This window comes from Lathyrus oleraceus, chromosome 2 (genome assembly GCF_024323335.1).
Source record: "Lathyrus oleraceus cultivar Zhongwan6 chromosome 2, CAAS_Psat_ZW6_1.0, whole genome shotgun sequence".
Classification (NCBI taxonomy): domain Eukaryota; kingdom Viridiplantae; phylum Streptophyta; class Magnoliopsida; order Fabales; family Fabaceae; genus Lathyrus; species Lathyrus oleraceus.
Window position 1 is genome coordinate 266,667,146 of NC_066580.1, and position 17,414 is coordinate 266,684,559.

Sequence of the window (17,414 nt, forward strand, 5' to 3'; positions counted from 1 at the left end):
AATGATCTTCTCCTCGTGCTTAAGCAGACGGGTAATCTCATCCGGAATCTCTTCAACATGATCTTCTTTGGCCTCAAATACAGGGAATTCAAAGTTGGGAAATGGTGTTGGATCATTATGTTCAATAGGTTTGATCAACCTGCATAATGATTTTGAGTATAAAAGAGATTTCAGAATTCAAACAAGGCAAATCATTATGCAGATGAAAAGATTGATTTTATTCTCTTTTTAGGGTTTTTTGGTGATCGCCAATTTCATGCAAAAAGCAAAAAGGAAAAAAAACATTTAACATGTAATTTTTGAATGAATATCATTGTATTAATCAAAATGTGCCAACAATGTCATCACTTCTCCTTTTGGCATGGGAGAAAGGGTTTCGAACAAAATGAACATATTACGTGGACTTATGGATAACTGTTGGAACATCAACAGTGACCCAATTATTGCAGATTCCACCAGGGATGACAAAGTTTCCAAGGTCTTCCTCTTCATCATCTTCCAATATGGCAGTAGCCTCTTGATCTTCGACAGTGTGGATGAAACCACCACTCTGGAACAACCCACACTCATTGGAAACACCTGAAGAATACCCTATGCCAACTCGGGATTTATTATCTTCCAATCTGATCATTTGTCCTAAACCAGTAGTTGCACCATGCTCAATGGCCAACTTAGCATCATTGTAGGAATCAAATGAAGAAAGTCCTTTCCTTGAAGGCTCAGCAATAGACAAGGCTTGGAACGGAGTCCCAACCTCATCCTCAGCATCAATATAGGAAAAGGAAGATAAATGGCTAACGAAGAGAGCCTTCTCTCCCCTTATCAGCACCAACTTCTTGTTTTTAACAAACTTCAATTTCTGGTGTAGGTTGGATGTCACGATGCATGCCTCGTGAATCCATGGTCTGCCAAGCAAACAGATGTCTGATGGATGGATGTCCATGACCTGGAAAGTGATCTTGAAATCACTAGGTCCAATCTTGATCAGGAGTTCTACTTCAGCGATCACAGTTTTCCTTGATCCATCAAAAGCTTTCACAAGCACTCCAATATGTCTCATGGGAGGCCCTTGGTACGAAAGTTTGGCCAGAGTGGATTTTGGCAACACATTAGGTGATGACCCTGTATCTACCAACACATTAGACAAGGCATCATCCTTGCAATTCATTGAAATGTGTAGATCCAAATTGTGGTCTTTTCCCTCCTCAGGAAGATCAGCATCACAGAAGCTCAAATTGTTACAAGCAGTTATGTTTGCAAAAATGCTATCAAACTGTTCAATTGTGACATCGTGGTCCACGTATGCCACATCCAACACCCTCTGGAAAGCCTCGTGGTGTGGCTCAGAATTCATCAACAACGATAACACAGATATCTTTGATGGAGTTTGTAGAAGCTGATCAACAACATTGTATTCACTCCTCTTGATGAGCCTCATCGTCTCATCACAGTCCTCTTTCAAAATGCCATGCTGGCCAACCAGGACAGGAGTGTCTTTAACAACAGTAGGGTCAACACCCTTCAAAACAGGAGTAGAAGAAGAAGTCCCCACCGGACTGACAAGATTAACCACATCAGTTCTTCTCACGACATCTTCGTGGGGTTTCGGCGGAGCCGAGAAAACACGACCACTACGGGTCACACCCCTGAAGTCATAAATGCTCACTAAGGAAGTTGAGGGCAACGACACCTCCTTTCCATCTTCTAGCATAACTGTGTTGTATCTGTAAGGAATAGCTTTATCTGAAGAATACGGGACCGGACCCGCTGGCTTTATTACAAGAGATGATGACACTTTCTTCTTACTTCTGTCAAATCTGACGATAATAGGCTCTGATATTCTGAAAACAGGGGAAATAACATCCACTTCGTCCTCATTGCGATTCTGAAGTATCTCTATCATTCCCTGATCCAGCATCTCTTGAATGTCCTTCCTTACTTGTCGACATCCTCTTTCATTGATAGTGCACACCTGGAACCTATCATGGTCATGCTCATAGTGACTGTATCCACACAACAGTCTATGCATCTCGACCAAAGATTGCCTGATATCACTGACATACAGGACTTTGTATTTTCCAGGGCAACCCTGGACCATATTTACAACAGCTTTCCCATGCTCGGGCAATGGGTTCTTCTTGACATTAGGACCTACGTCCTCGAAAAACAAAATCCCACTTCTCACAAGGTCTTGCACCTTGGTCTTCAAGGGATAGCAATTCTCCACATCATGTCTGGGGGCACTAGAGTAATATATACAGTGTAATTCAGGCTTATACCACCACTGAGGGTTGGTAGGTACAGCAGGAGGGTCTCGTGGAGTAATCAGCTTTCTATCGATCAGAGAAGGATAGAGTTCAGCATATGACATCGGAATCGGATCAAAAGTGACCCTCTTCCTCTCGTAGTTGCTGGTGCTGGTGTTATTGTTGTTTTGAGGTTGGTAGCCTGTTGTTGTGGACGATGTTGTTGTTGGTATTGTTGATGTTGTTGTTGTTGATGATGATGAGCTTCTCGAAAAGCAGGTGCTATATGACCCACCTTGTGTTGGTTAACGGAAGGGCGCACGTTCTTCCTCTTCACAGAGGGTCTTCTTTTGACATGGGAAGACAAGACATGTTCCTCTCCCTCCTTCTTCTTCGTAAAGCTTCCATATCTCTTTCCTGAAGAGCCTTCATCTCTAGTCAAACGTCCCTCGAGGACCCCTTCTTCTAGCCTCATTCCCATATTTACCATTTCGGTGAAGTCCGAGGGAGCACTATCAATCATTCTTTCATAATAGAAAGAACTCAAAGTCTTCAAAAAGATCTTTGTCATTTCTTTCTCTTCAAGGGGTGGCACAATCTGAGCTGCCAACTCACGCCATCTCTGGGCGTACTCTTTAAAAGTCTCTTTCTCTTTCTGGGACATTGCCCTCAGTTGGTCCCTATCAGGAGTCATATCCATATTGTATTTGTATTGCTTGACGATAGCTTCGCCAAGATCGTTGAAGGAGCGGATGTTCGAACTCTCCAAAGCCATGTACCACCGGAGAGCAGCACCAGCAGGTTGTCCTGGAAGTAGTGGATAAGAAGTTAATCATTATCTGTTTGCATTGACATCTTGCGAGCATGCATCACAAGATGGCTGAGAGGGCATGTGTTTCCCTTGTATTTCTCAAAGTCAGGTACTTTGAACTTTACAGGGATCTTTACGTTGGGCACAAGGCACAACTCAGCAACACTCTTACCAAAGAGGTCCTTACCCCTCAGAGTCTTCAGTTCCTTGCGCAACTCAAGGAATTGGTCTTTCATTTCACCCATCTTTTCGTAAACGTCTGGGCCCTCAGATGGCTCAGAATGATAGATGGTGTTTTTAACTCTAGGTAAAGTACGCACAACGGGAGGTGGCACATAAAGGACCGGGCTAGATGCCGGCAGAGAAGCGAGAGTTGGAGCAAAACCCTCGGGCACAAAGTTGGTGGGCATTCCCCAAGGGAACCCGACTGGCATAGTACGCGCAAAATGATCTGTTGCAGCAGGCACAATTGAGGAGGCTACCTCGGATATAACAGTCCTCGCGAGAGGAGTTACAGGTGTCAGCGACGATTGGCTCTGGGCAGCCAGCACTGACTCCATCATGGCAGTCAACCTAGCTACTTCCTCTTTTAGTTCCCGGTTCTCTTGCTCTAGATGCTCCATGATCTTCGGTAGATTGGCTCTTGTGTTATACCGGTGCGTCGACTTGTCTTCAAAATAAATGAAGAGCAAAGAGTTAGACCACTGATCAAAGCTGAACGAAACCTACTTATGCATATGATGCATGCAATGTTTGTGCAGATAATTTGTTTTTATTTAGAGGAACTTTATAGAGATCTATTTGCAAATATTTGGAATTTTTTTACACCAAAGAAGTAGTACAGTTTTGGTAACCAAATACAATACAAGAGGAAAGGAGAATAAACATCCTATGGAGCCCTAGAAACAATCGTCCAAAGCTCTCAAGATCGGAAGATAAGCTGCACGAAGCCTCTTCACTTCTCTCTCATAAGCTGCTTCCATATTTGCCTTCTCCTTGACGAGTCGATCATACTTCCTCTTCCAAATTTGGATGACTGAGGAGGAAGAGAAGTAACCACATCATCAGGCTCATCAATAACCTGATGCTCTAGAAACTCTATCACTGCATCTCTATCTCTGAGTTGCTGAAGTAGTTCCTCTCGCTCACGAACCCAAGCACGCGAACGGTCTTCGTCTCTCAACTCCTCTACTCCTTGGTTAGGGAGGGTTGAAGGCCCAACCATAACCATAGGGGTAGGTCTCGGATAATCATATGGCATGCGGTGCTCAGAAGATCTCCTCCTCACCCAAGCGGTGTAGGGTTCCAAAGAAATACAATTCTTCGGACCAAGCTCTTTCCTTCCCTTCCTATGAACCTTGCGCCAGGCGCGAACCATCATGCCCTTCAAGTTTTGGGGATCTTTACCCTCTTTAAAGAACACACCTTCCAACAGAATGTTGTTGGGTTTATCCTTTAAGGGGAACCCAAGCTGACGGCGAGCCAAAACAGGGTTTTAGTTAATTCCACCACATGTACCAAAAAGAGGCACATTGAAGAATTCACCACAAGAGTCAATAATTTGGACACCATCATACACACGGTTATACCAATAGATATCATCATTAGTGAGAGACATAAGTCTCGTAGACCACCGTAGACATCCTTTGTTCTCCTTGAAGGCGAGCGTCTGAGGCAAGTGAGAAATAAACCACTTGTACAACAGAGGAAGACATCACACAATGGATCCACCACCCTTTACATTCCTCATATGCAAAGAGAAATAAGTGTCACCCAATAGAGTCGGAACGAGATTAAGAGTAGAGAAAATCCTAATAACGTTCACATCCACGAAGTTGTCAATGTTGGGGAATAACACTAGCCCATAGATGAGAAGTGCAAATATGGCTTCAAAGGCGTCCTTACTCATGGCCTTCCCAAACAAAGTAGCTTGGGCGATGAGCAAATCAGATGGGAGACCTTGAATTCACCTTTGGTAGTCTTATGAGCACCAATATCAGATATATCTATGTGAAGCAGGTCAGTAATCTCTTGGGAAGAAGGAACCCTCTCCAAGCCACTGAACGACAACTGATCCAGAATAGGTATACCCACTAGAAAGGCATACTCCTCAAGCGTAGGCAAAAGCTAGAAATCCGGAAAAGTGAAGCAACGGTACAGAGGATCATAGAACTGCACCAACACACTCATCAGACCTTCATCCACTTGAGTAGAAAGAATAGACAGAAGCTTCCCATGGCGAGCTTTGAACTCCAAGGGATCTAATACATAAGATGTCAAACTCCTTAACTCTTTCAAGTCGGGTTGTCTGAAACTGTACTTCTTCGCATTCCTTCTTTGCTTATCCATGTCTGAAAATTTGCAAATAGATCTCTTAAGTTCCTTGAAAATTTTCATTGTTGATGATATGGATGTGAATGAATGCATGAATGCATGGATGCAACAATCACACTCAAGGATCAAGAAAGTCACACCACACAAAGGTCACGGCATGGCTCAAGTCATCCTCAATATCAATAATCCATTTTGGTGGATTATGGTTTACACCTTATCAACACCCAAGTTCCATTGATATTGAGGATATACAAGAACGGATCAACCGCGAATCAAGGGTTCGTTGTAAGTCACGAGCATGGAGTCTCGGTTAAGAACCACCCAAAGAGAGTGTGTTATGGTTAAAGCTGACGATCGTGTTCTAAAAGAGGTCCCCATAGTGATCATCTCATCTTTCAGATATTATCGGATAAAATGACTACTCGTATTCCAAAAATATTCTCAAGAGAGACTCTTATGAGTGTAGTATCGCGTAACAATCGTATCAAATCTTACACTTGAACGACCTTCGCACTACGTCCTGAAATAGGCCAAGATGGGCTAGGTAGTCTAAGGTCCTTGGCTTCTAAGGTTTATATTGGAAAGAGTAATGCCTAACCACCACTACTCGTGTGACATTATTGATCCCAACAAGACCTCCACCAAGTGAATGGGCTTGCAAGTCAACTTGCTAAGGAATAACTCCACACAAGTCAACAAGACTATGCCACTCTCCTATCATAAGTGGACTCTAGTTCGGGTATAGAACTTATCTCACAAGAAACCACCAATCATACAAGCAATTGATATATCAAGCAATTCATACATTACAAGCAATACAGTCATCCCAAATTTGCACAAAAATATGTCACAAATATAAACATACAATAAAATAAAGGCAAAAAGTAGGCTAAACCCACTAGGAAGAATTCTTCCCCAGCAGAGTCGCCACTTTTCTGTAGTGGGATATTCGTTACCTTTAGATTTATTGACTAAATCAAAAGTAAACATACAATTCGAGTCGCCACCGCACTTTTATTTATCCAAAGGAAAGGTTAAAAAGCGAACAAAAACCAAGTAAGAAGTTTATCAAATCAAAAACTAATAAAAATGTCAGAGATCTAGGTAAGGGGGTTGGTTATTAAATGGGAAGGTTTTAAGCACCCAAAACTTCCTTAGTACTCTAAGGGAGCCCTTTTTCCAAATGTGTGTTGTAGGTTGGTATTTGTGAAAATATTTGTGCAAACAAGATTGGAGGGATGAGAAGAGAATATACATTATATTTACAATTTTGTTGTTTGAATGGATAAACCCATTGCCTATGTACCATCACAAAGGTAGGATCAAAACCTCGTAGTTCGGGGTAAAAATCTCAAAGATGGGTGAATTAATTTGATCAAAAGCCTTAAGGTCTTTTGTTATCAAAGGGAGAAAACTCAACCTAAACCAACAATCCACCATGTGAGGAGAGCTTCAACATATTAGTGAGGGGTTAACCCTATAATAAGTATGGAAGACTTATAGTCTAATCACTAAGGATAAGGTGAGGTTTACATCAACCACTATGATAACTCAAACCTATGGCTAATGCTTATGAAAAAAAAGTTTTAACAAAGGTGGCCATTGGAACCACAAAAACAACTTGAAGTGAGTGGTATCTACAAGTTAGGAGTATTTACAAAAAATGAGGTCAAAGTTGACTTAAGGTTTATTCACAATGAGTATTAATGAAAAGATTCTGAAAAGTCAAAGGCATAAGGCCTAGGTTTCTAGTTTGAAAATAATGTCAAAGTTTGCACAAAATGAGTTTGGCTTGGGTTAGAATGGAGAGAAGAAGAAAAGGGCTAGTCCTAAAGCATACAAAGATAAGAGAAGAGATAAAACCCTTGGAGTTCATTTTCTTGAGATCATAAAGATGATTCAAGATGCTCCTTTCCTTTGGACTTAGCAATCACTCAAGCAATCAAACAAATATTATATTCAAGCTCCTAGGATCTCCATTTGGCTTGTCTCTCTTAACTTTGATACTCATGACAATAGTTCTTATTGCTATCTCAAGATGGAATCCCTATCACACAAAAGCAAACATCAAAAATTTCACAACACAATAACAGGAATCGACAAAGAATGAGTTTAGATTAGGGGTCCTTTGAAGTCAACTTTAAGATTTAGAATTCTAAAGGCATGAGGCCTAGTTGCTCTTGAACTCCTTTAAGCATAGGTAAGGTCCTAATTCTAAGTCCTTTCTCCTTTTTGCATTGGGTTCACACAAACAAAGACAAAACAAACACAAAGCACAATATATTTATATACAATAGTGAGCTCAAATGAGCAAAAGGAAAATGACATAAACATAAAATATGAGCTCAAGTGAGCAAAGTAAAATGGCAATATGAATAAATGAGCAAGAAATAAAGTGCATTAAAGTAAATTGCAAGAAATTAAATGCTTGAATTAAAGTTTGTAGTTAATGGTTAATGTTAGTGTGTCATGAGACAATTAGAGCTATGTTAAGCAATCGTAAGTAGACTAATGTAGTAGTCACACCTATCTGAGACTGGTCAATAAACTATAGGCAAATAAACATAAGTTAGAGATCATGACTAGTAAGCCAAGCTCCTACAACTTGCCATGCCAAAAGAAAAGAAGAAAGGCCTTGTATGGACTTTAGGTTTTTTTCTTGACCAAGAAGCAACCTATCTTGGACACAAAGAAACTCACTTGATCTTTGATCAAGTTGAGATTGATTTGGATCAAAGAAGGTGAAGCCTCTCATATGTCAAGACCAACCACAAATCATTAACTCATTGGCCAAAATAAAAAGAAGAAGATGAAGATGAAATGAAATGGATGAAAGGAGAATTCAAATGACATATCAAAACACAATGATCAAATGGGAATCAAATCATCATCAACCAATGTAAAACAGAAGACAAATGAAGATTAGAAGTCAACAAGTCAAATATATTTTTTTGGTATTTTTAGAATTAAAATAAATGCAAAATTAAAATGGACAAAATAGGGTCAAACCTCAAATTCAATTCAAATCAACTTCAACAAGTCCAATTGAATCATCATAGGTCTAACATGGTCAAACAAGGTTTGACAAATTTTCTCAACAATTTTTGAAAACAGAAACTATTTTAAAATAATTAAAAACAAAGAAAAATAACCTAACTGAATTATAACCTCAAATAAATCTCAAATCAATTAAGAAAATGATGAGATCATTCTTCATTGACTTATCATGACCCATATGTGTTAAGAAAATATTTTTGGAATTTTCAGATATCAAAAAGTATTTAAAATGAATTAAAAACTATTAAAAACAAAATAATTCACAAAAAATATTAAATGAAGTCACAAAAATAATTAAAAATCAAATTATGAAACTAGATTTTTCAAGAAAATTTTTCCATTGGTCTCATATTTTTGTGACTTCAAATAAAATAGTTATGAATTTTTGAAACTAAAAGGAATTAAAAGAAAATAAAATAGAAAATAGAAAATTTGAAAAATCAGGAGCGCTTGGATCTAATTCATTAAATGACGTGGCTCATCCGAGGACTCAGAGGTGCGTTCCCACCATGGTCTTAAGTCAAACGCATCACACATGCATTTAAAACAAATAAATAAAACGCATGGCCACAATTAGATCATTTGAATGGGATCCTAGGACTCAGATGCATCCACGTGGGTATGGTGGTGGAAACCGCCATCTTCTCCGGCCAGAGAACAAACTTCGGCCACCACGCGTAGGTTTTTGCATCTCAATGAAAATAAACACGCATGGTAACAAAATGAAGCTGGGGTGATGTACATCACCCCTGTAACCTTGGATTTTCCTCAAAGTCTTTATTGAATGAGAAATTTGAGCTTGAAAATCAAGGTATGCAAACTGAAATGGTTCAAATCATGAAATCAAGACCACCACTGGCTTGCCTCTTGCTCGAGGACTTCAGAAAACAGTTCAAACACAAGCAATCCACATTGGATAGCAAGCTTTATATCAAAACAATTCGGTGTTATACCTTTGAAGTGCAGCTTTAATCAGCACGATCTGCTCAAGTTCTTGCTTCTAATCTGATCAGGAGATGATGAGGATACAAGGCTAAGGAATTAAGACTTGAAGATCAACTGATTGTTTTGAAATTCAAGCTTGAAATTGAGAAATGAAAAGTGAAATTCTTTTGAGTGAGGTTAGGTTTTGAATCCAGCAGAGTTTCAGATCACCTTAAGGTTCCATTTTGAATGAGCAAGGGCATGTATTTATAGCTAAGCTGAAGGCAATACAATGAAATGCTCGTGTGCATGATCTTTGGGTCCTCCATGCATAGGCTTGTACAGGCGCATGTGAGGCCCAAAATTGATTGAAATGGCAAGCTGAGATCATTTATAGATGGTTTGGAGAGGCAATTGGCCTAGTGTTAGCTTGTGCATGAAGTTACAAAGTGAATTGCATAATTGGACATAAACCTTCACCTCTTCGAAAGTCCCACATGGAAACTCCAAACATGGTGGTGTGATTAATGGTTGGAAAGCTCTTGACATAAGGAACAAAATCTATGTTTGGAAAAAATCCATTTGGAGTTTGGAAATTTATGAAATATGGTCTTGAAGTTTGAGGTACAAAACATGTCTAGGTTTCCTTTGAAATTTTTTCCCAAATGTGATCAACTTCAAGCCCTTCTGTTCCAGTGATGCAAGCCTCAAATGGAAAAATCTTCAACATAAAAGTTGTATAGCATTTCAATATGATCAATTTGAACTTAAATTTTGCATCATTTGGATTTTTAATAAGAATGGTATGGGCACTTGAAGTTGGACATTTTTCAAATTCAATGGTTTTGGTCCAAAGTGACCTATAATGTTTTGTATTATCACATCTGTTTATTATAGGATTATGAAATTTTGTCCAACATAACATTTCAAGTAGACATCTTAATCTTTCCAATGCAATTGGTCTCACCTCAAAATCATGAAAAATGAAGAATTTAGGTCCTTGGGAAGTTGACCTAAAATTAGGGTTTCAGTCAAAATGACCTATAATCGTTTGTATTGAATGGTGACCTTCCAAGTTTCAAATGAATTTTTTATTAACATGAAAGTTGTTCATATGGTTCTTAAGAATAGTTTTTCTCTTTGGGTCATATTTATTTGACTAACATATCAAAAGTAGTGTCTCAGTGAATCTCAGTTTGGTTAGATGACTTGACTGGTCAACTTCTCAAGGCCAAACTTCAAATCTTGATGAATGAATGATTGAGGATACTCACATAAGCTCATATATGCATAAAATATTGAATGAAAGAACCTCCCTTTATTGAATTTGATCATAGGTTGAGGTTGCTTCATGAGCAAGGCACAATCAATGCATAGTTGAATTAGGGTTTTCTTGGGAAACAATCCCCAAGCCCTTTGGTTTATCTTGATAAAATTGTCACATTAAGATGCTTGGGAGACATATATGATGATTAAGAGCTTTGTGGACCATTGTCATGCTTTTTCTCATCTTCATCTAGCCATTTGATTGAGTTTAGGAGCCTCCTAGGAGCAGTGGATCTCATGATTACTTGAGCTTCAAAAAAAAAGTTAGTGACATCTTTTTGTGCTTTTGGTTAGTAAACAAAATAAGAAAAGCAATAATATACAATACAAGCATTCTTGGTGGTCTCAAACCAACTCACACAAGTTCCAACCCTAGGGTTAAGGAGCCACACATGCTATGATCCTTGAGGCAAATGCATTGAGCAATGATATGATGCCATGAGGGATCTTAGGGTCAAAATTAGGGTCTTACACCAACCATTACTCACATTAATTTTTTGGACTTACCATTGGTGAGTTTCGAAGATCTCTTCATTTATGTGCATTTTGGCATTTCATGATGTAACTTGGTATACAAGCTGATTCCACTTCATGTCCACGTCCAAATCCATTCCTAATGAACTCAACATGGTTTTGCACCCATCATTGGGCCTCACATGGGCCTGTACAGGCCCATGCATATCCAATTTCAAATGCCACGCACACGAGGGAAGCATGATACATAGCCAATTTCAGCTATAAATAAACACTCTTTCTCATTCATTCATCAACCTTTTGGAGATCTGAAACGCTGCAGTATTGAAACCATAGCCATACCAAAGGAATTTTCCAGAAATGTTTCTCACTTTCAAGCTTGAAATTCAACATCATTAGTTGATTTTCAAAGCTCAATTCCTTAGCCTATCATCTCCACTGCATCCTTAGCGCAAAGATGAGCCAAGATCTTGAAGGTTTCGTGGCTTAAAGAGCTTCAATTTAGAGGTATACCTTCAAACTTTTTGGATCTAGAACTTGCAATTCAATGTAGTATTCTCTTGTTTGTGTGGTTTTCTGAAGTCCTCACAGTTGAGGCAAGCCAATGGTGGTTTCAATTTTCCATTTCGTGCACTTTCAGTTTGAACACCATGATCTTCCACTTCACATTTCTCTCAATATAGGAAGAGTGAGGAAGATCCATGGATACAGTGGTGATCTCCATCACACGAGCTTCAATTCCATGTCCTCATCTTCCATTTTTGTTAAAAAAAAATTCTCTGCAACTGGTGGCCGGAGGTTATTGTTCCACCGGAGAAGATGGTGGTTTCCACCACCATCAGCACGTGTACACATCCATAGCCTTTGGATTTGGTTCTCACGTTTTAATCGTGTGCATCCATTATGTGTACTTCATTTAATTAATTATGCCACGCGGTTGACATGGTTGCACGCTGCGCCCTCATATCTGAGCCATTAATCCATGCCACGTCAATTAATGAATCTCATCCAGTGGCTGCGCATTTTTCCATTTATTTCTATTTTCTTTTATTTTCAGTTAATTCCTTTTATTTTCAAAAATTCATAAAAAATTTATTTGAAGTCGTAAAAATATGAGACCAATGCCAAAAAAATTCTTGAAAAATCTAATTTCATATTTTGATTTTTAATTATTTTTGTGACTTCATTTAATATTTTTGTGAATTATTTGGTTTTTAATAGTTTTAATTCATTTTAAAATACTTTATGACTTTTGAAAAATCCAAAAATATTTCCCTAACACCCATGGATCATGATAAGTCAATGAAAAATAGTCTCATCAATTTCTTATTTAATTTGAGATTTATTTGAGATTTTAGTTCATATTGTGTTATTTTTTAGTGTTTTTAATTGTTTTTAAATACTTTCTGATTTCCAAAATTGTTGCGAAAATTAGTCAATGCTTGTTTGACCATGTTAGACCAATGAGAATTTAATTGGACTTGTTGAAGTTGATTTGAATTGAATTTGAGGTTTGACCTTATTTGTTTATTTTATATTCGCATTTTACTTTAATTCAAAAAAATACCAAAAAGTTATTGTTGACTTGTTGATTTGTAATCCTCATTTCTTTTCTGTTTGACATTGATTGATGATGACTTGATTCACATTTGATCAATTGGATTTGGTTGTGTTCTTCTTTTTCCATCCCTTTCATCTTCATCCATTTCTTTCCATCAGTGGCCAATGAGTTAAGTTCTTATGGTTGGTCTTGACAAATGAGAGGTTTAACCTTCTTTGATCCAAACCAAACTCAACTTGATCCATGACCAAGTGAGTTGTTTTGTGTCCAAGATAGGTTGCTTCTTGGTCAAGCAAATAACCTAAAGACAATACAAGGCCCTTCCCTTTTGTTTTTACATTGCAAGTTTGTGGAGCTTAGCTTACTAGTCATGATCTCTAACTTGTGTTCTTTGCTTATATCTTTATTGACCGGCCTCAGATAGGTGTGACTACTACAATATTCCACTTACGATTGCTTAACATAGCACTACATTGTCTTATGACAAGCTAACATAACCTCCACTAATTACTAACTTTAATTTGAGCATTTAATTTCTTGCCATTTACTTTTCATGCCATTTATTTCTTGCTCATTATTCATATTGATTTTCCCTTTGCTCACTTGAGCACATATTCTATGTTTATATCATTTTTCTTTTGCTCATTTGAGCTCATTATTGTATATAAATACATTGCTATCTTATTTTGTTTTGTGTTTGTTTGATTTGAACCTATTGCAAAAGGAGAAAGGACTTAGAATTAGGACCTCCTGATTGAGGGCTGGTGACTCATGGCTTCCCCTATAGCGGCCGCCATGTGCAACGCCATGTGTGTAATTTCGCCGAAAAACCCTAATTTTAGGTCTTTTTTCTTCGTTTCTTTCAAAAGAGTCCGAAAGTGCTAAATATCTGAAAACAAGAGAAAAGAGAGCATAATACAAATAAAATGATGATAAAGTCCTAATAAACATGTGAAATCCGAGTCAAAAATACATTGTAATTCGGTGTGATCAAGTTCTCGCACACTTAAACCTTTGCTTGTCCTCAAGCAAAACTCTTTATAGTTTATGCAAGAAAATCAGTATCAACTAGAGTTAATTCGAGGAAAAAAGACTTATGAGTTCTTTCAAGGAATGTATCGATAGGTACTAGCGAATCGAACTAAGGGTATTGTAGTGACACTTCCCGCAATTGCGGTCGTAGGCTTTGTTCATATACAAATCAATCCACATCACCCCACCATACCTTAGCCTTCTTTTTGTTTTCCTAAAGTCCTTTTCATTCAAGTGCAATCACATTAAGCCCGTTATTTGTACATACTCATAGTAAAGTGACCGGTTAGTGATTATGATCTTAAGCATGGGGCTCTGGTACATAAGTTGGTGTAGCCCTTTTATTTAACCTAATTTGCATTCATGGGGGATTGGATCGTAATCCACCCTACCAAGTTCAGCATCAGATACCTCTGAACCAACCAGCAAATAGGCTTATTATTTTATTTTTCTAAGCATGGGGCTCTGGTACATAAGTTGGTGTAACCCCTTTATTCAACCCAATTTGCAGTTGTGGGGGATTGGATTGTGATCCATCCTACCAAGTTCAGCGCCAGATACCTCTGAACCAACAAAAAAATAGGCTTATTATTTTTTATTTTTTATTTTTCTCCTGTATGTTCCTCATATGCTTGAATTAAAAGTTAGTAATTAATGGTTAGTATTAGTGTGCCATAAGGAAATTTAGCGCTATGTTAAGCAATCGTAAGTGGACTAATGTAGTAGTCACACCTATCTGAGGTCGGTCAATAAAACTATAGGCAACAAACACAAGTTAGACACCATGACTAGTAAGCCAAGCTCCTACTACTTGCCATGCCAAAAGAAAAGAAGAATGATCTTGTATGGATTTAGGTTTTTTGCTTGACCAAGAAGCAACCTATCCTTAATGCAAAGCAATTCACTTGATCTTTGATCAAGATGAATTTGATTTGAATCAAGGAAGGTTAAGCCCCTCATATGTCAAGGCTAACCACCAATCTTTAACTCATTGATCAAAAAGAAAAAGAAGAAAAAGAAGAAGAAATGGAATGTACATAATTGAAATTCAAATAATATAACCAACACACATTGATCAAACATGAATGGAATCAAACTCAATCAATGGTAAACAGAAGTGAGATGAAGCTTAGAAGTCAAGAAACAATAAAATATTTTTGGTATTTTTTGGAATTAAAATAATACTTGAATTAAAATAAACAAATAAAGGTCAAACTTCAAATCCAATTCAAATCAACTTGGAAAAGTCCAATAGGATCATCATAAGTTCAACATGGTCAAACAAGGTTTGACAAAAAATTTCATCATTTTTTGAAACCAAAAACTAATTTTAAATCATTAAAAATGAAGAAAAATAACATAATTGAATTAAAATCTCAAATAAATCTCAAATCAATTAAGAAATTGATGAGAATATTTTTCATAGATTCATCATCATTCAAAGATGTTAAGAAAATATTTTTGGCATTTTTGAATATTGGAAACTATTTTAAATGAATTAAAAATAACCAGAAAAGAAATAATTCACAAAAAATATTAAATGGAACCATAAAAAATATTAAAAATCATTTTTAGAAATTAGAATTTAAAAGGAAAATTTTGAAATTGGTCCCATATTTTTATGATTAAAAATGAAGTTATGAAGTTTTGAAATAAAATGGAATTAAAGAAAATAAAATGAAATTCAAAAATTAGGAAAAAAACAAGGAGCGTCTGATCTTGATTCATTAATTGACGTGGCGCATCAAGTGGATGGGAGACGCGCACACATGGTGTACTTGAGTCAACAGCATCACACATGGCATTAAAATAGGTCAATCAAATGAAGCGCTGAGATTAGATCCTAGGGGCCAGATCCAAGGGCCATGAACTCGTCCACGTGGGGACGGTGGTGGAAACCACCGTCTTCTCCGGCGAGACTCACAGTTCTGGCCAAAATTTGCATGTTTCAAAACCTTCACCAAAATGCACGATCTATATATCTTCAGAAAGTTGGGGTGATGTACATCAACCCTGTACCCTTGGTTCCCACTCAAGATCTCTATAGAGAGAGAAATCTGAGATGGAAATTTGTGGTGTTCCAACTGAACTTACTCAATTCATGAAATTAAAAGCTCAAATTAATTTCCTCTCACATGAGGACTTCAGAGGTACCAAGCAATGCAAGAAATGATCAATATCCAATGAGTTTCGAATGTAAACAGTTTGAGGGAAAACCTTTGAAAAACAGCTTTACAATGCCTGATATACTCCAATTCTTTGATGCAGTGTGTTTTTGAGGTAGCAAGGAAGCAAGGTTTAGGAATTGAAGTTCAAAGATCAACCAATGAAGTTGAAAATTGAACTTGAAAATTGAAATAGAAAACTCAGAATTCGTTTTAATGGAGGTTGGGATTTCACTTGTGCAGCAGTTCAGGCGCCTTGAGGTTGGATTTTGAAGTGAATGCAACACTCTATTTATAGGCAAGGATGATGCAAAGCATGAAGGAACTCGTGTGAATGTGAATTGGGTCTTCCATGCATGGGCCTGTACAGGCGCATGGGAGGCCCAAATGCAATTACAAATGCAAGCTGAGATGCAACTGAGGTGTTTTGGACGTGCAGATTTCATGGTACAAGCTTGTGCATGGAAATTCAACATGTTATGCGTAATTGGGAACAAAACTTCTCCTCTTCGAAAACACCATTTGCCAAATTGAAACATAGGCATGTGGGTAAATTTCTGAAAACAGGCCATGAAGTTCAATGTACAAAGCATGTATATGGAAATTTTGCCAAAATTGACCAACTTCAAGCCCTTCTGTTTCAATGATCCAAGTCTCAAATGAAAAAACCTTCAACATAAAACTTGTATATCTTTTCAATATAATAATTTTGGATTTAAATTTTGTATAATTTGGATTTTGTATGAGAAAGTTATGGGCACTTGAAGTTGGACTTTTTCACATTTCAATGACTTTGGTCCAAGTGACCTATAATGTTTTGTATTATAACATGTATTTATTTTAGGATTATGAAATTTTGTCCAACATAACAATTCATGTAGACATCTTAAAATTTCCAACGCACTTGGTCCCACCTCAAAATCATGAAAAATGAAGGAGTTAGGTCCTTAGGAAGTTGACCCAAAATTAGGGTTTCAGTCAAAATGATCTATAATGTTTTGAACTGAATGATGACCTTCCAAGTTTCAAATGGATTTTTGATGAAGATGAAAGTTGTTCATATGGTTCTTAAGAACATATTTTCTCTTGGGGTCGTCCTCATTTGACAAACACATCAAAAGTTAGGTCTCAGTGGATTTCAAAATAGTCAGATGAATTAACTGATCAACTTCTCAAGTCCAAACATCAAATCTTGATGAATTAATGATTGAGGGAACTCATATAAACTCAAATATGCATAAAATGATGAATGAAAGAACTTCCCTTTACTATATTTGATCATGGGTTGAGGTTGCTTCATGAGCAAGGCACAGTTGATGCATGGTTGAATTAGGGTTTCCATGGGAAACAATCCTTAAGCCCTTTGGTTTATCTTGATAAAATTGGAAAATTGAGATACTTGGGAGGAATATATGATAATGGAGAGCTTTGGGAACCATTGTAATACTTGCTTTCACTTTCATCTCGCCACATCAATGAGCATA